General features: G+C 35.8%; 1 long non-coding RNA gene across 3 annotated transcripts in view; it reads left to right on the forward strand.

Annotated features, from left to right (window-relative positions):
* LOC102428742 overlaps positions 1-20139 on the forward strand; it is a 115680-nt gene that overhangs the window by 33048 nt on the left and 62493 nt on the right. For all 3 annotated transcript variants that reach the window (XR_002826347.1, XR_001351005.2, XR_002826346.1), the window contains exon 3: positions 11810-11857. This is a non-coding gene — a long non-coding RNA (uncharacterized LOC102428742). The remainder of the gene's footprint in view (positions 1-11809; positions 11858-20139) is intronic.

The raw sequence follows: 20139 nt of genomic DNA on the forward strand, positions 1-20139 counted from the left end.
TACTGACTATAGGTACATTTCATACCCTCGATAGGCCAATTAAAGCTAAGGAAATTTAAATTTCTGATACAGATAACTATGAGGGAATAGAAATAATAAAACGACAGTAGTTGGTAGGTAAGTCCATCATTTGACAAGCTGTGTGTTGTTAGGCAGGTTATATAACCTCATAGATTCTCATTTTCTTCACCTATAACAGAAGATTTCATGCTATACAATATACAAAATACTAATCAAACTGAAATACTAATTCCTGGGCCATGGTCAGTATATGATATAATTACATTATTTTACATATTCTTTTGTTAGCCAACAAAAATTACTAATGGCCTACCATGGTCCATTCCAGATTCTTGGTTATGGACACAGGTCAGTGAGCCAGTGAGATGTCCTTGTCCCCAGGGAGCTTGCTCTCTTATACACTTCCTCTGTTTATGGATTCCAATTACCACTTTCTTCTTCACGGAGTAATACCATATTAGAGAACATGGTTAGGAGATAAGGAAACCCTCAAATAGTTATAATGATAATGAACCACGGTGTTGATCACTTAAAATATCTCGCCTCATTACAAATTATGGCAACTTGGATCACAATAGATTAAACTCACTACTTCAAGTTATCCAAAACTATTAAATACAGTATTAAACCTGAGTAATTCACCTGAGTAATTCACATACATGTATCTGTAATATTTGATTCATTTTACTTAGAATTGCTTTACTGCATCTTGTATACCTTGATGGCATCTCCTTTACTCTCAAGTCTTTGACTTCTTCGCCTCCGAAATACAAACACGAGCTGAAACATGACCTCTTAAAAAATTAGAAGCCATATCGACACGTAGAATGTAATCTTTTCTTATTCACATGCTTCATTTTGTTGATTATGACTTTTCAATATCACTGAACCACAAAAGTAAATTTAGTTAGGGCTTCAGTATTTTTTGTTTAAAAGACTAAAGATTGAGCTTCAACTCTCAATTGCCATGAGGCTAAGGAGATGAGGTTTTAGGAGAATTCGTCCAAAGTGCATACAGGAAGAGCAAGGGCACTAAAGAGAAGAGGATGTGAAGCCACCAATGAGAAGGGAGGGACTCAGCTGAAGGCGGCATCTAGTCAGCCCGCTGCTAGGTTTTGCTCAGCAAGAGATAATGCTGCTCGTTTTCCCCCAGTACAGAGCAGTGCAACAAGGAATGGGATGAAGCTGATCCTTCAGTACACAGATGAAGGAAACTTGACAGCTTTCCAGGCCTTTCTGAGAAGGGCTTTAATCTCATCATTGCATAACGTATCATTATTTGTTTGAAGTATTTAGATACCCACAGTAAACTAATTATTGTAGTACATCCAAAGACAAATGTGTTGTATTGCTCATCCTTTTAGATCACCCATAAGGTTATACCTCTCCTTTAGATAAGATAATCGATACGTGATTACATGCTAAATTTTCTGTATCTTTAAGAGATATATAGGCAACAGTGCTTGGCATACACACACACATATATATGTACACCCACAGCGTATGACTCTTGGACCAGAGCAAGAGGGGGCTCTGTCACGGACCTTATGCTTAGAGAATCTCTCTGACTATAGACCTATGCCCAAGATAAAGAATCCAGAAACTGAAGGACCGTGCCCACCCAGAGCCTGAGTCATGCCCCCCTTTTTTATGCCTCTCTGGTGATCAGGAATCCCTGAAATCCCCAGCCAACTGGCCATGAGTCTGCTTTATCTTCTTCCCTGATTCTGTTCCCAGACATTTATTATCCTAACAGTATGGCCTGAGGGATGCCCAAACCAGCAGGTGTTTGCCAGGGGTCTGATGCAGATATGTGAATAGATGTGGCCACAGGCATAGTCTTGAGACCTCTTTACCTTGTGGGATGGAGCTGGGGATGGGAAGAGAAAAGGGCTAGGCTGTGGGATTTGGAGCAGGCTCTACTAATATCCTCACTTTTCAAACATGAAGCGCCAAGATATCAAAGGACTTTGTATTTGAATTTTGCCTGAAGGTGTACTTTTTAAGGTAGGAGGATGGAGGAGACTTCATTTGAAGATATTTACCATGATTGATAACTTGGTATATTGTATGTGGGCCTTTATTGATACTTTTTCTGGTCCCACAAATGTTAGGAAAGGGACAATATGTGTGTAGTAAGTAGAGTTAGTTTGCCTAGCATTTCTGGTATATGAATTTCTAAGAGAATGGCAAAAAATCTGTAAATTTTATAAGGTGTGCTTCAGACTGATTTCATACTGAGTCCACATTTCTTTGGATTGCTTTTCCTAACATGTCTCAGCAAAACATTAGACAACCTGGTTAAACAAAGCCTAATTCCCACACAGCTCCACCTTCCTTACTTGGCAAAGATTTAATCTGGTAACACCCTTTAAAGACCATTATTCTAACCACATTTAAAAGAAATAGCCATCACAATTCAATACAATGTTCTGTTTTGTTTTAAGTTTAATTCTATTTCTGACCACAGGGCAGGTAAAACCAAAGAAAAATATCCCTAGAAGAATAGCATACTTTAAACTTTTCTTCTCACTCATCCTCTCCTATTTATTTTTAACCAAAGCCATACAAACTAAACAAATCAAACTAAAAAACACACACAACAAAATAGAAACACGGTTAAACCCCATGGGGTCATTCTAATATTGATTTCCCTAATACTTCCAAGCCACAATAATAATACACTAGTAAATATTTATTGAGAATCCTCTATAGCCATAGGTTATGCTCCTGGGTGTTGGCAGTTAAGGGATGTATGTACAAGACAGTGTGGAAAAAAAGACATAAATGCCAGGCAAGTGAAAAAAGTTTCAATGTAAGGGCAGGGGCAGGAAAGATTATTTTATTTTAGGCAGTGTGTAGGAATTAAATATATTTGGCAAAAGGCAAGAGGGCATTCCATAATTGCATTTTAATTTAGTTCAGAGCCTTCTGGAATATTCCAAGTTTAAGTATTGAAGGTGTTAAAGCATCTTTCCTTCACATATCCAGGACACTTAAGATTTGCCAACTGCCTAAGGTAATCTGACATAAAGATCACAAACATGGGCAGGGAGAAATAGACAAAGGTTGGGCATTGATTTTCAGGGCATTATTTCTGAAAAGTGATGACTTTTTAAGAAAAGTGATGGCTGTAAAATGCATTGAAAATGTTATCTTCTCTTTGGATATTGATATTCAGTGGAAATATAGTATATAGGAAACATCTGATTTTCTAACATTAACTCCAGTGAGTCATTGAATTACCACAGCCATATATGGATAAGTGATGAACTGACCCCATGATACATACACACCTGGGGATTCATAGCTGAGGACACTCAAGGTAGGCTATTCATAAGCCATCTAGATTCCTCACATATAGCATCTTGGGAGTAAGTCAGCCCAGTGGAGTTGACTGCATTCTGTATTGTCAGAATACAAATATGGGTATCATAAATTCCTTAGACCTGACTATCTTTCATTATGTTAACCATTGTGAAGTCCCTGGTGAAAGTTCTGAACCACAAATGTAGTCCACAAATTATGATTTGAGAAATATCACCATAGGCATTCAATTAAATTTGTTGAATTAGATTGGTCACAACATCAGAAATAATGCTTCAGCAATAAAGCAAAATGTAATGTAAAAAATAGTTTTTTGTTTTTATATTAGTTTTAAATTTATCTCATTTTGAAACATTTTCTAAACTGAATCTTTTTAGGTATGGTACTATGTATAATCCATTATGGCAAAATATTTTTAGAAAAGAAACTGTGATAAAATTGGGAGGTGTACAGAAATTAAGCTGTTGGCATTAGAAGTACAGAGGGAGAGGGAAAATTTGAGCTGAGCCAAACATATTCCACCTTAGGTCATTGTACTTGCTATTCCCACTACATAGATAGTTCCCTGCAACTCCAACTAAATGTTGACTTAGTTAAAGAGTTCTCTTTTGTTTTTATATTAGTTTTAAATTTATCTCATTTTGAAACATTTTCTAAACTGAATCTTTTTAGGTATGGTACTATCTATAATCCATTATGGCAAAATATTTTTAGAAAAGAAACTGTGATAAAATTGGGAGGTTCCTTGAGGACACGGTCTATGTTTTCTTCATTACTATATTCCCAGCATTATATCTATAGCACATAATAGGTACTCAATAAATTTTTCTTGAGGAAATAAATGGACGAATGTTTAGCTCTATGTAGGTCAATGTTAATTACTTATAATAGTTGCCACCCATTTTTACCTGAAATATAGTAAATGCTATCTTTGCTTTGGAGAAGAGAAATACAACTGAACATCTGAGATAGTCAACAGAACAAAACTCACAAAATATTCAGAAGCGTGAAGAGATGTAGAGTGTACACAAATGTACAGAACCAAATACTGATATCTGAAGCCTTTCAGAGGTGAATTTGCTTACTAAGACAGTGATAGGCAGCTAACATAACAGGTTCATAATATAGTTGAAAAATCACATGCAATTTCAACAAATGATGCTGGATATCTACATGAAAAAGAATGAAGTTAGACATTTCATTCAATATACAAAAATTAATCTAAAATTAATTCTAGAACTAAAAATAAAAGCTAAAGTTATAAAACTCTTAAAAGAAAACATAAAGTAAACCTTTGTGTCCTTGGGTTAGGCAATGCTTTCTTGGCTATGACTCTCAAAGAATAAGCCACAAAAGAAAAAACAGACAAGTTGGACTTTCTCAAATTTAAAATTGTTATTCTTCAAAAGAAACCAACAAAACAGTGAAGAGACAAAGCACAGAATGGGAGAAAATATTTGCAAGTTATGAATCTGACAAACAACTTATATCCAGAACATATAAAGAACTCTTACAACTCAATAATAAAAAGATGGCACAATTAAAAATGGGCAAATGATGTAAATAGATATTTCTCCAGAGAAGATATATAAATAGGCAATAAGCACATGAAAAGATAATCAACATCATTAGTCATTAGGAAAAGGAAAATCAAAAGTATAATGAGATACCACTTCACACCCACTAGGATGGCAATAACAAGTGTTGGCAAAGATGTGGAGAAATTGGAACCCTCACACATTATCGGTGGGAGTATGAACTGGTGTAGCCATTTTAGAAACAGTTTGGCAGTTTCTCAATATGTTAAACAGAATTTTCATATGACCCAGCAATTCCACAAAGAGGTATATACCCAAGAGAATTGGAAACATATGTTCACACAAAAATGTGTACATTAATGTTCAAAGCAGTGTTATTCATAAAAGACAAAAAGTGGAAACAACCCAAATGTCCATCAACTGGTAAATGGATAAAAAATGATGGTGAATCCATATAATTAAATATCACTTGGAAATAAAAAGGAGTGAAGTATTACAATACATGCTACAACATAGATGAATCTTGAAAACAGTACGCTAGGTAAAGGAGGCCAGTAGTAAAAGGTCACATATTGTATGACTTCATTTATATGAAAGGTTCGGAATAGGCAAATCTCTATAGCCAGAAAATAGATGATCTGTTACCTAAAGTTAGGTTGGGGTAGCAGAGTAAGAATGGGGAATGACCACTGATATGTACAGGCTGCTGAGAATGTTTGAAAATTAGATAGTGGTGACAGTTGCACAAGTCCGAGTTTTAATAAAAATTACTCAGTGGTACACTTTAAATGGTTAAATTTTACGACATGTAAATAATACCTGAATAAAGCTATTTTTAAAAATGCACATGGATGATTCAAGTAAGTAACTAACCACAGCTGGACAGGAAATATCAGCGTTGGTGCACTGAATTGTGCTACATAACAAGTTATCCAGAGTAGCACAAAACCCTCTCCTGCCGACTATACAAAGGCAATAGAATTCTTCCCATCAGGGCCAGTTCTATTCCTAGGCCAAGCAAGAGCCTGGGGTTTTAGAGATTTTCAAAAGCCCATTTGCTCAAATTTCCTCAGCTTGTGGCCTCAGGGTCTGCAATGACTTTCCTAGGACATCCTGTGGAATAAGTCATGAAGGACCTAATTAAAATAGAAACACTGTATGTGGAAATGCATAGTACATTAACTTATTAACACCCATAAGAATAAGCTTATGAACTTACTTAGCCAGGCATTTCAGTAAGGCCCTAAAGGGATGAAATGTTAATTAAAACTAAAGGAAAGAGGGAAAGATTTGGTACCTGGCACAGTGCCCAAAGCACTGATTTTAGTAGTAAAATCTGAAAAATAGAAAATGTGAGATGGCTCTAAAGACTAATTTTTTTATAGGTCATAATTTACCCATCTTGCCTTACCTTTCCTGCCATGTACATCTCTGGCCATATAGGCTAGATGTATATGATTTGACTCTTTTGTTCTTTAAGCTTTAAGGCACGTGGTAAATCTGGGATTATAAATCATAATCCTTGGCAGCACAAAGTCACTGAACTGTTTTTAAGAAATGAAGTCTCATGATCTGGTGTTTTAGAAATATCATTGTGGTTACAGCATGAAGAACAGATTTGTGGAACAAGACTAGATGTAGGGAGATAGTATAAGGACCAACAGCTCATCAAAATGGTATGAAGATTACTCCAAAGTGAAAATATCTGCAGAAAGAGATCTGCTCTGAACTTCCCTTATCTGACTAAAGCAGGACTTTATGAGAGTTAGGAGGTGACTGGCCTTCGGCACTGGGACATTCCAAAAAACTGTGTCAACAAGCCTCTTCAGAACCTCCCATCCTTTGAGCCCTGACCCCATCCCCTTCATTGAGCTGGTATAGTAACCCTATTCCTCCGCTGTTCAGGGAATTACTTCTTATGGGGTGCCCCTAAATGAATGTGAAAATAGACTTTTCTCCTGTTAATCTACTTTCAATTACTTTGAAGGCCCCAGGGCACTCAGACCTAAGTCAGTAGAGGCTAAATTTTCCTCCCAGCAGTAGGTTAGGAGGCTGTTATACTAACCCTGGTAAAAAGGCAGTGCTGGTTTGGATTAGGGTAGCAGCAGAGAGAAGATGTATCAAGTAAAATCACCCAGGACTTGGAATTTGGATATGGTTAGCAGGGATTAAGGAAACATGGGAATGAATCCCAGATCTCTTCAACACCTAATACTCTGTTGGCTGAATGGCCTTCAAAATGTAAAATGTACTACAAAATCGTGTGTGTGTGTGTGTGTGTGTGTGTATGTATGTGTAGGTGGTGGGGCGGGCAGATAACTCCAAAGCAAGCAACAGAAGTCCTCATGAAAAAAAAAAATGCCTTGTTTAGCAAAACCATCTTGGTGAGCCATCTTTGATTCTGCATTTGGAACTTGTCTAAAATGAGCTAAAAATTGGACAAAAAAATAAAATTGCTTGCATAATAAGGTAAGAACAGTGTTTTGCTCCAGCCAGAGATGGATGCTTTAAGTGTTCCAAGACCAGGAAAAGCAGTGGGGCCTAACAGGAGGTAGGGAAGATGGTCCAGCAAGACATCAGGAGCTCAGTCCTGAGCAAAGTGTGCGTAGTGGCAAGTACTACCAATGAACAGGATGTCCGATGTTCACTTTACCATTACTTGCCCTGCTGTGCTGTAATATAATGTCCTCGTATTCCAAAATATACACCCAAATATTTAACCCAACTGCTTGGTGTGAATGTGTTTCAGGGAAATAAATAAAAACATGTGTTTTATAGTTGGGTCCATGCAGAATGGACAAAAGAGGGCGGCTGTAAGAGGAAGGACGTGGGAGAGATAATTCAACAGCAGTGGGAACTGAGAACAAAGTAAAGAGGGAGGACAAGCCTCCTGACATTCACCACGTCTACTGGGAAGTGGGGTGGAAGATGGGAAGTAGCAGCAGGGAAACAAGAAAGTTATTTTTCATGTTCTGAGACTCAGTGTAGGGGCAAAAGCAGGGCATTTCTGGCCAGCTATTGTAGGACAAGGCAGTTCTGAGCAAACTGGATGGCTAGGGCCACCAGGCAGCTGATGCATGAGTAAACACCTAAATGAGAATCTTTTCAATTATCTTTTCAGAAATCTAACTTCTGAATTTCCCCATTCTTTTTCTTCATTTCTATGCAAAAAATGAAAGCACTTCTCTACTTGGGAATGTAGGTTATCTCAGATACACACCCAGTATTCAGAGTGTTAAAATTGCTATTATCTGTGTCATGTCTGAGATGTCCCGATTAGGGGGAAGAGCTGAGTGTTGGAACACAGGACAATAATACTGCCTGGAAAAGAAAATAATACTGTACAATTTTTAATATTATGACTTCTTAATGCTCAGCAAGGTATAGGTTTTTCTTAATTAAGACTCTTGAACTAATGAAATTGTCTAAATTCTAGTATTAAAAAACTATACATTCTTACCTGGAATATCTAATAAGCAGTAAAATATATTGTGAAGAAAAATATATTGGAATGTCTTACCTAATTTTTTTAAAGTTTGTTGTCTTATTGTTTGAATTATTCCCCAAAGAGACCTCCTAGAAGCAGAGCAGTTTAAAAGATAAATGATTGTACCTGAAAATTATCCTCATGGGCTAACCTTTTAAAAATTATGTCTTTCATTTGTGATTTTCACAGACATTATTGTATTTGCTATGTTATTGGCTCTATGGTTACCACCAGCAATTCTAATGAAAAATTAGATCGTTTCTTTCCTCCTGTTGAGATCAATGTGATCTGTAGTATTCTCTTAAATTTCAAATTAGACTTAATAGAATATACCATAAAAACAAACTGGAAAATGAGTGGCTTTTTTAAGTTTAAAGTTGCAGATGCTTGGTTTAGATTATCCTCTGAATTTGTGTATTCTACCAGGAAAAGGTATAAACCTATTTACATTATGTTGATTTTATACCTTGGATATGATTTTTTTAACTTTGCATAAATCAGGTTTTTATAGATTTTGTGGAAATTTTAAAATTAAATGTACTTTTTCAGTTGTGATAGAAAAATGCAAACATGAGCATTGTAATTAGCTACCAGCTCTTCTTGCAACTCTTATCTGTCCATGCACAATTATTTGCAAAGGTCCGTGGTGTCAGTGAGCTAACCCAAACCTGTCAGCACTGCCCTACTAAGCAGGTGACAATTGAAATGAAATTGAAAGATTTAACTTGTCACTAAGGCTGATTCTAACATCATCTAATAGACAAGATATGCCCCTTGATCTTACCCAGGAAACCAAGTCGACAGTGGCAATTTGGTATAAATTTAGTAGCCTTTCCACCTACAACTTTAAAGTAAAACTCACATCTTTAAGATTTTCATTGGCAGATAATTTTTGCAATAGCTTTACAAAAATGGGAAGTGGACAAATGTTTTTGTTTTTAGACATAAAAATTCAGGAAATGAAACATAACCAGTCCTTTTATATTAGCTCCTTTTCCCAGTCTGTTAATTTCACGGTCTAACCAAAATTTGATATTTCATTATCCGAGCTCTCCAATGGTTTTCTCATATCAACGTTATCTCTAGAATTTGAGGAAATCTCAAGAATAGCAATAACATATTCTCCTCCTTTCTCTACCCTCAAAGCCATAGGTAAGGAGTTGGACTCTAAGAGAAAATATTCTTTTTGTTTGTGTATGGAATGGAATCATTAAAAGTAAATCTTTAGCAATATTTTCTCCCTGAGTATTTTGAAATTTGGGGGTGGATTTCAATGAAGAAGTTTTAGAAAGAAATATTGGGCATTTGTAGGAGTGAGCACGTTTATCACAAAAATATGGGAGAAAAAAATGAAAAGTTATATTTTATTAATTAGAAGGAAGACATCAAAACTAATGTTAATTTTAGTTAGCTGTTATTTCCTAAGAAACTAGCACATGATATTATTAAGCATTTTATTCTAAAATAAAACAGGTTCCAAGTCTTGAAACTGGTCAAAAATGGAAAAAATAAGATTGTAGCTTAGGTTCTCTCTCCCTTTCAAATACATAAGCTTTGTGTGCAACTTTACCCAAATAATTAAAATAGCTAATAAAGTTTTAAGTCACCAATTTCAGTTGTTTGTAGCATTTGTGGCAGTGGGAGAATTGAGAAAAAATTCCTAACGTGTTTCCCTCCCACTGTCTTTTCTTCATAATAAAGGTCACAATTTTGCTTTATAATAGATTGGATTATAGACAGTAGGGACTAAAAGTGACTCTTTCAGTCATCTAGACTCAATTTCTTGTTTTATACAGAAGAGGAAATTGAAACCCAGAGAATTTAAATGACTTTTCCAAGTTCACAAAGCTAAAAATAAAAAATAAAAAAAAATGGGAGAAGAGCTAGAAAATATAGAGCAGGGATGTTTTCTATGTTACTTATTTTTTTGTGATTGTTAGTTCAAATATGTTGGTCCTATAAGAGATGAATTCAGGTAAACCAACTGAAAATACTTGTACTTGTTTCTCAATATAATAAGGATAGAAGACAAAATCTAGAGCATAGGAAAGAAAAGAGGAACTGACCCACAGAACAAGGGAGACACAACATAACATGCTTTGGTTTTAAAGCCTCTGGGCCAAAATCACACTTATGATCTTGGTAACCAGAAAGAATCTTGTTCCTGGAATGCCTGTAGAGACCTGAATTAGTCATAAGCTTCTTAGGAAAGAATTCATCCTTTGTTTGATATTGCTATGATTCTTGATCAGAAAGGCAAGCAACCCTCTTTTATTGTTATGGGCCTAGTCATACTGCAATTGCCTGTATAACAAATCCCTTGGAAACCTTTGACTAAAGAACCACCTATTTTGAATGACTTTCGAATACATTAGAATAAGATGATCTCATGAGGTCTCTCCCTGCTCTATCATTCTTTCCTTCTAGGTGCCAACACAACAAATCTCACATGCTTGTTTCAGAGAATTAGAATAGCCAGCCAGCCATGCTAGAATTTCTAATGGTAGGCTTATTTCACTGAGGAAATAACCATAGAAATTATTCCAAAGTATTGCCAGAATCATTATTCTAAACAGTTTAAATAAGGAAGACTCAAAGGCCAATATCCAGCACAAAACAAGTTCAATGAAGTCATGGCTTTGGTCCAAATATTTGGACCATTTGATACCTAAAGTGATAAGACTGCCTCTGGTTTTCCTCAATCCTCAACCCTCCTCATGTCCACACATGTCAATCTGTTCCTGCCTGTAGCTGGAGGATAAAAATTCCTTTCTAATCTACTTTCACAGGTAGGAGACTGACCAAAAGCTCCATTCAGTTCTTATTTAAAGCTTTTCTTTTAGCTAAAAGATAAGAAAGAAGCAGTCTAATTTTGAAGTCTCTAGGAACAACTTTAGATTGATATTATATTAAAATACAACATTCAAAATAATATCTGGCATCTTCTTGACATTCCAGAGGCATACTTGAAATAAGTGATGCCAAAAGGAGCTAAAAATGGTAAAGGAAATCACAGAAGTGTTTGACTATCATCCAAAAGATTCTAACAGAGGAAAATTTCCCTCCTCCCCACAACCATCTTAGGGCTTTGTACTGAAGAATGCTAAAGATTTTAACTAGCTGGCAAAATACACAGCAGGTGGCAAAATATTTTGCACTTGGTAGGTGAACCTTTTCTTTTTATACCATTTTATAAACAAAAACAGTAATTGAAAAAAAAATCAGGAATAATTTCTATATAATAGAATTCATTCTGTGTGAAAAACAGCAAGGTTCTGCCACCTTTTATAACAAAGAGCAACTCTTCAATGCTCAAATTTAATTCTCTGGTCTCCCCTGTTTCTCCCTGCCCCAGTGAAATACTGTGAACCACTCGTTGCATTTATTGTTATGAATCAGCATGAAATTTGACAACACTTTTCCTTCCTCATTTCAGATGTGACTCATGGTTTAATCCCCCAAGGACCAGAAGCTCTACTTCAAAGTAAGGAAACAAAAGAAGCACCTTTCATTGAAGCTGCTTTACCCAGAGAACTCTAATAGTTATTATCCACTGACTTCTTAAGTACACATTGTAAAGCTAAGTGCTTGAAGTGTCCTCTCCTCTGCTTTCCCTGGGGGAAACCAATGGAGAAAAGCTGGAGAGGTAACCTGACTGATAAATCCTAGACTTGAAGTTTATCAGTGGTGCTATTTAACCACCCATTATCTCTAGGATGCTATTGGATTTTAGTGTGGGGAGCATCTTATTTTCAAGATTTTGGATCATCTTCCCTCCAGACCCCTCTGACTTTGCACACAGAAAGTAACAGATCTGAGCTATTTCTTGAAAAGCCTTTTGAATTTAAAACTTGACCCATTTTCTGCTGTGTGATAAACCACTACCCCACCTTCCCAGTCTCTCTCAGAAAGTGCTGTAGGGCTCAGTTCACTGCGGAAATCTTAAGTTGTCTAGAAAAGCCTGTGGTCTTTCAAACAGGATTCAAATTAGAATGAACAAAAAGAATGTGACACTCAAAGTAAAATTCGACTTACCCTTACTTGAAAAGAGGAAAAAATAAATAAAAACTTGAAGCCCCTCTATTTTTCTAAATCCTAGAACTATCTAGTCCTAAGAGAAACTGTTTCTTGGTGTAGAAGATGAGGAGAGTTGAAGTTAAACAATGATCCTTTTTCCATTTCTTAAAAAAAAAAAAAAAGGCCAGCAGAAGCAAATGCTCTGTTGGACAAATTGTTTCAGCAGATGTTCATTATCCCAGGGAGAAAACTGGGAGAAAACAGCTCCTAGTTTGCAGCTTAACACTTGCACATTTAGAAACTTTAATATTTTTAACTTGAAATGAGTGAGATGTAAATAGTATAATCATTTATATGAACAAATGAGCAAGTGGTTGCATTATATATTAAGTCCACAGAACGCTGGTTAAGTCCACAGAACACTGTTGTTATATCATTAAATGATGATGGAGCAATTATTGCCCATCTGAGCTTCATGAGCTTTTAAAAAATATATATATATATATATGTATTTTTTTATTGCAGAGAGGAAGGGAGAGAGAGATAGAACCATCAGTGATGAGAGGGAATCATTGATCCGCTGCCTCCTGCTTACCCCACACTGGGGATCTAGCCTGCAACCCAAGCATGTGCCCTGACCCAGAATCTAACAGTGATCTCATGGTTCATAGGTCCATGCTCAATCATTGAGCCCCACTGACCAAGCTATGAGCTTCTGTAGATTTTTTCCCAATAATTTACAATGGCACCCTAGAAGAATATTAATAATTATAGTAACATTTATAGAGTACTTATGATGTACCAGACACTCATAATTATCTTATAAGGTATTATAAGTATGCCTAGTTTAAAACATGTAAACTGAAGCTCACGAAGGTTAAGTAACTTACTTAAATCACAGACTAAGAAGTGGTGGCATTGGTATTTGAATGTAAAAGGTTGACTCTAGGACATGGGTGGTCAACTGCAAAGGGACAAGTAATAAGTATTTTATGCCATAAAGTTTGTGTTAATACTCAACTCTGTCTTTGCAGAAGGAAAGCAGCCTAAGACAATATATAAATGAACGAGCTTGGTTTATTCTTAAAAAAACTTTATTCATGGACACTGAAATTTGAATTTCATATATTTTTCATGTCATGAAGTATTCTTCTTTTATTGTTTTTCAACATTTTAAAAATGTAAAAACAATTCTTACCCTATGGGTTGAACAACACCATGTGGTAGGCTGGATTTGGCCCGCAGAATAGATTGTTGACCTCTGCTCAAGGCTCTTAATGACTAAACTATTTTTCTAGTGGTATCTTTTTATAATTCTTTTAAACAGCCAATACATTTACATTTCAGCATTATTAAGTTATGTCAGACTTTTATCATATAAAATTATGTTTGGGAAAATAAGATTTGTTTTTTATAATATATATATTAGGTTGGATCATATGAAATTGGCCAATATTGACCAATTTACTACCTAACTATTGAGGAGTAAATTATAAAATAAGTAAGGAATTCTAAAGAATTCAACAGAGACAGAAATATCCAGCAGAAAAAAAGAATTACTCAGAGGTACAGTTAAACTGGAAATATTCTTTCCTTATTTTTGTTATTTCTTTTCCCTTTCTTCTCTTTCCTTTTCCCTTTTTCTTTGACTTAGCAAATGAAATAGATTTCAGGCACAATTGGTCTCTTCCTCTCACAATTTTCCATCTTTACTTCTAAGTCTTTTTCTCCCTAAATGCCAGACACTTTTCATACTAAGATCATTTTAATTCATCAAACATTCTATTTTCATTCATTCAAAATTTACCTCAAAGTCAGTCTTCTCTAGAATGCACACTGAGCAAGTTAAGAATAGAGACATCTGCCAAAAAGTGAAGGTTAAAAATAAATGAAGTCCTGGCAAGTTTTGCTAAGTGGTTAGAGAATCAGTCCATGGACCAAAGGGTCACAGGTTCAATATCTGGTCAAGGACACATAACTCGATTGCAGGTTTGCTCCCCACCCCTGGTGGGGTCACATGCGGGGGGCAACCAGTTGATATGTCTCTCTCACATATCTCTCTTCTCCTCCTCCTGCTCCTCCTTCTCCTCCTCCTCCTCCTCCTCCTCCTCCTCCTGCTTCCCTTTCATTCTCTCTGAAAATCAATGGAAAAAGATCCTTGGGTGTGGATTAAATAAAAAAAAGAAATCAATGAAAAGGTTTTGAGCATTCCATCAAAAATAGAGGGTTTACATGGGGGAAAAACAACAACAACAAGCTTTTGCAACTATTTATAATGCACCAGATTCTGCTGCTTTGTTTTGTTTTGAGCATATAATAGACCAGGATGAAAAATGGTTGAAGGAACGGGATTTTGGATCTTCTGCTTTCCACTAGAATGCAATCACTACAAAAATAGGTTTCTGTCTTAGTCACTGCTAAATTCCCAACATAACACAGTTTCTGGAATATGATAGGTGTTGAATAAATAGCTCTAGAATAAACAAATGATTATTGAAGAGTGAGTTTGGACATGAAATCAGGAGCACGGTAATTAAACATGATAGTATTGTCTTGTCCTAATGAGCCCTTCCTTAGCCACAAGTAAAAGCAATGAGGGAAATACTCTATGAGTCATTTAGACTAACGGTTACTTAGTAATATGACGTGACATGAGCTTAAAGATAATGCGACCATTGTCATTTTGGTACTGATAACAACCAAAGGTGGGAAAACTGGAAAATCCAGTAAGATCATGATTCCTAGACTTTATAAAGGCAGATTCCAGAAAGGTCAATTAAAAATTAGGTGTGATCCTATAGGCCAAAATTATAAACAAAGGGAATGAAGGCACATGAGATTTCAGGATGTTCTAAAACAAAAATTCTAACCCGTAATCATGCATTTGGCCATGATACAGTATATGAGGCTTGTGAAGCTGGGTTTCTCAATGTCGGCATTATTGACATTTGGAATCTGATGCTTCTTTGTGTGGGGCTGTCCTGTGCATTGCAGGATGGTTAGCAGCATCCCTGTCCTCTACCCACTGGACGCCAGAAGTACCCAACCTTGTGGTTGCAACCAAAAAATAAAAATTTCAGACATTCCAAAACCGAGAACAACTGTCCAAAAAGAAGGAACAGGAGAAAGATTACATTTTCAGGTTTTAGAAATACTTATAGATAAATGAGGGAGAGGGGCATAGTTTACCACCTCAAAATGTGCCTTTGGGGAGATCTTAATTATCTTAAGCTGGTTACTTTTAAGAAAGGAAAGACTCAGGAAGAACCTTTCATCTCCCCGCTAACTGCCTAAAAGAATTTAGATGCAAGACCTGCTCCAGGAAGGGAGCTAGCATCACAGATAACTGTAGTTCAATATGAACTAAGTGTGATAGACAGGGAGGAACCTAGCAAGGCCCATTTGATCAAGGTCCTCTCTGGGTCCCATTGTTAAAGATGGTCCAGCGAACATGTATTTACCAAACATTTGCTTTTCCATCTCCATGTAAATTGCCTTCCTCCCCTTTGAAGTCCCAAACCACTAACCCCTACTTTTCTCCTTAGCTCAGGATGGCAGATAAGCCTCAACTGCCCCATATTTTTATGGAACCCCCATCTTCTCTAAATCTGTCTCATCTCATTTTATTATTAGACTAGCTAGCATAAGTAAGAATGAAAAGAGGGAAAAATTTTCCCTTCCCCACACAAATGTAGAAAAAGGAACTTACCAGAATAATTTTTTAAAAAAATCATATCATTGCTGTTGAGGAGTTAAAAATCCCACATGGACAAAAATGTTAAGGACAAAAGGGAATAATGTCCCTCGTGGCTTAAAGAGCAAGATAAAGTTTGGTGCTGACTGTGTATAAATAAACAACAGAATTAAAATTACTAAAATATCTTGTGTATATCTTCTCCATGTAGACAAATGACCTAACATTAGAAAGTCCATTTTAGTTAAGAAGAGAGTAAGAAAGTATTATTTTATATATTATTCTGAGCTCCTAAAGTTAGGTAAACCTCATATCAAAAGAGTATGGGAAAAATAGCAATCAAAAGTACAAAGTTTTTAGAAATCTTTGATATGATGTTGAAGAGTTGTACCATAAAATAAGTAATACCAATTTTTAAAAAACAGGTGATGTTAAAAAAATTGCTAAGCTACTTAGTAAAGATCCCTAAAATAATTCTACAACAATGCAAGAAATGGGGTAAGAGATCAACCAAAGGACTTGTATGCATGCATCTGAGCATAACCAATGGACACAGACGGGGGGGGGGGAGGGGGAGATGTGCTGGGGGTTGGGGGCAGCCGGGGAGATGTCAACGGGGGGAAAAAGGAGACTTATGTAATACATTAAGCAATAAAGAATTTAAATTTTAAAAAAATGATGAGTGCCTGCAATAGAAAAATTGACTGTCTAAAACCTTCTGAGATATGTCAAATCAATCTTCTATTCTACTAGGTTTCTTGAATTGTAGATGAGAACATTCCTATTAATATAGTGCATCTTTATTTCCACCAAGGAAATACTCTTTGGCTGTGTTCTTGCAGACAAACTCAAAAAGTATGGGCTGTTTGAAATAGTTTATTTCCTACATCACCATTTAACCATCTCCCCCCACCTTCACACACTCACCATTATTATAGGTCTCCTCAAAATAAAGTTTCAGAGCCATTAGATTCAATAATCAATAAGTGACCTTACAAGTCTAACATTTCATGGTATTTCAGTCACTGAGATCTAAATCAATGCAATTCGGTATCTTCTTAATTAAGGTTGAACAAAAATTTTATAGACTGATTTTCATACTAACCTAAATGGACATCATTATTTTTGCATAATTTTTAATCCACAGAGAAGCAAATCAATATTTCAACAAATACCTAATATTTGTTTAATTAAAAATAGTAATCAGATAAAGTCAAGATTTTGTTCACTATTAAATATTTCCTTTATAGTTAACATGACACAGAAGAAATGGTGTGCTGGGTCTGTTCAGAAATCTACCTATAAGATACTGTATCAGTCTGACTTTTGCTCCACTCCACCTATCCCACATATTCACCTGCCACTTTGCTCCAATAATTGCAAAAATGACTAAGCAAAAATTTAACCAGCATAGATATTTTAAGCACCATAGTACCAATAATATCAAAGTATATTTTCAGGGCAAAGAACACTTTTGACAAGGTAAAGAAAGGAATGTAAACCAGAACAGAATTGTTTAATTATACCTTACCTGGAAAGAAATGCAAAGTTCCAACAAAAATGGTACTAAGTCACACCAGGTATTCATAACTACAAACTGTGCACTTATTTAAATGGGCTGCTTCAATGTTACTGCTATGTAAATATTGGATTTGTGATAGCTGATGATACTGTGATTCTTTCAGTTAATTAAAAAAATATAGGAATTAAAGAAAGACTCCAATTTGACAAATTAAAAATAAATAGATGGATTGCAAGTCATATTCAACTATTACTTCATCGACATTATTTCACATAATAGTTTGCTTACCAGAGCATTGGTTCATTGTGGAAAACCCAAATCATTTATCAGGTAAAGGCATGCTATAATTTCTTTCCAGCTTCAACCAGGATTCGTATTACTCAGGTCATATTTATACTCAAGTTTCTTCAAACTCTGAACAAATGGAAACTTGCCTAATGAGACAACAAATATTTGACCTGACTTGTATCCATTTTGATGCTCTTCCCTGTAAAGGAAATATATTCCTACGAAACCCAGAGCCAAGGAAGAGAAGAGGTAAAATACGACTGAAAGAACGGGCCAGTAACAGCACTCAACTAGGTGCAAATTTGCAAACACTTGTTTTCAACATATAGTCTATAAACTGTGTGATGTTGTAAGTGTAAATTCTTGGGGTTGCAGAGTTCAACCTAAGCCTATGTGAGTAGGAACTACTAAGAGTGGGAGGATGATTTGATTCAACAAACATCTCACAAAGTCCTTTTCAAGCACTTGCCCCACATTATTACCTAGATAGAATGAGCCCTGCGTTGGTGAGCCTAGGAGTAACTAACTGAATCAAGAAATGCTATTTTCCTTCCTGAGGAAGAAGAGTGAGTTTTTGTCTGTATGTATACCTGGTGTGACTTATTACCATTTTTGTGGGAACTGTGTATTTGTTTCCAGGTAAGGTGTAAACTTCGCGAACAGAGTACAAGGACCCAGCACTATCCAAATACAAGGACCCTGATTTATCTTCATCTTCAAGGCAAAAATCATAAAGAAAGTAGCCAACAGAGATAAATATAGTTTTTTTTTTAAAAGAGAGGCATGTGATGTAGTTCTACATAAGATAAACAAATTTTCCTTAAGAAGTTAACAAATATAAAGCTCATTTCTCAGTTGGAACTAGTCAGACAAGATTTGAAATTTTTGCTCCAAATAGAAATAACATTTGCTCCCATAGCAATGATTTGCTATTTCAACTCTAAACACACTCACAGCTTCTTGCTTTGCATGTATTTACTACTCTGAAATCAAGAAGAAAAAAAACTCTGCAGCCAGTTTCACGGACGTCTATTATGATCTTTACATTTTTTTTCCCCTCAGAACATACAGCTAGGGGGAAAAAATCAACTTAGAATGATTCTAAATTCTCCCAAGTAAAGCATCATTTAGATCTACTCATTCACTCAACATAAAAGCATTTAAGTGATTTAGGAAAAGTTAAGCATGAGGAACAAGGTAGTACTTTCAAATCCAAATCTTACCTGGTAAATGGAAATGGAACAACACAACACCCCTGAAAGTGTTCTTGATTTGCGCTTCTCTCTTCCAGACAGAACTAAATCAGAGCAGCCTATATTCTTAAGCTCTCAAAGAAAAATCAGGAGGCTTGATCTGTGCACATAATGGCCTGCATAATGTAAGAAAGTGCCGTTTCTTGGCAACAAGAAAACAATCCTTTTCAATTAACTCAGCAATTGGCCCACATTTGTTGTTAAACACAGAGTAAAGAAAATTTTTTAAGAACTCAAATGAACCTGCTAATAGCTCAGTGAGAATGTCAGATCAGTATGTTCATTTTGAAAAGCATTTTTTATTAATTGACTATTCATTCCAATTGCCTAACCCAAGAACTTTTATCCACATGCCTGTCTCACTTCCCCGTAGCATATTATTTACTTAAAGCTCCAATCCTGAATAGTTGCATCCATTGTTGCAGAAACACAGTAAAAATGTGAAAGATAATTATAGCAAGCCTGTGGCATGTAATGTTACCCTGGTCGTGGTCATTTTGCATACCATATTTGGCTATCTAAAATATCAGCATGAATGTAGCCCTGGATACTCATTAGGATACATAATTCGAAACACTTATATGCTCTCTTAGCTGTTAAAGCAGACACTAATTTTAGAGAATATGTAAGAAGTGCAGATGGGCTAGGTTCAATTTGTGCTGTTTTGTGGGTTCATATATACTTATGAGAATATGACGAAATCTTTGGACAATGCTTAGGGTCTATGCATTCTCACATATATATTGGAAATTTCATATATCAATTAGGATTCATAGGTGAGACATCTACTAGGAATCTTTGTTAAAAAAGGGAAGTGGTGAGGAAAATATACATAATTTTTGCTGTTAGCCAAGTTTTACCATTGCAAATAGTAAAGTTTTAACTATCTGGTATGGTTCTATCTCCCAAATGAGAAGACAGCTTAAAATGGATAATTTCCATCTATAGCTGAAGCCAAGGGGGTGAATTTTGTCTTTACCACCCCTCCACTT

The sequence above is a fragment of the Myotis lucifugus genome, unplaced genomic scaffold (assembly GCF_000147115.1).
Source record: "Myotis lucifugus unplaced genomic scaffold, Myoluc2.0 scaffold_5, whole genome shotgun sequence".
Lineage (NCBI taxonomy): Eukaryota > Metazoa > Chordata > Mammalia > Chiroptera > Vespertilionidae > Myotis > Myotis lucifugus.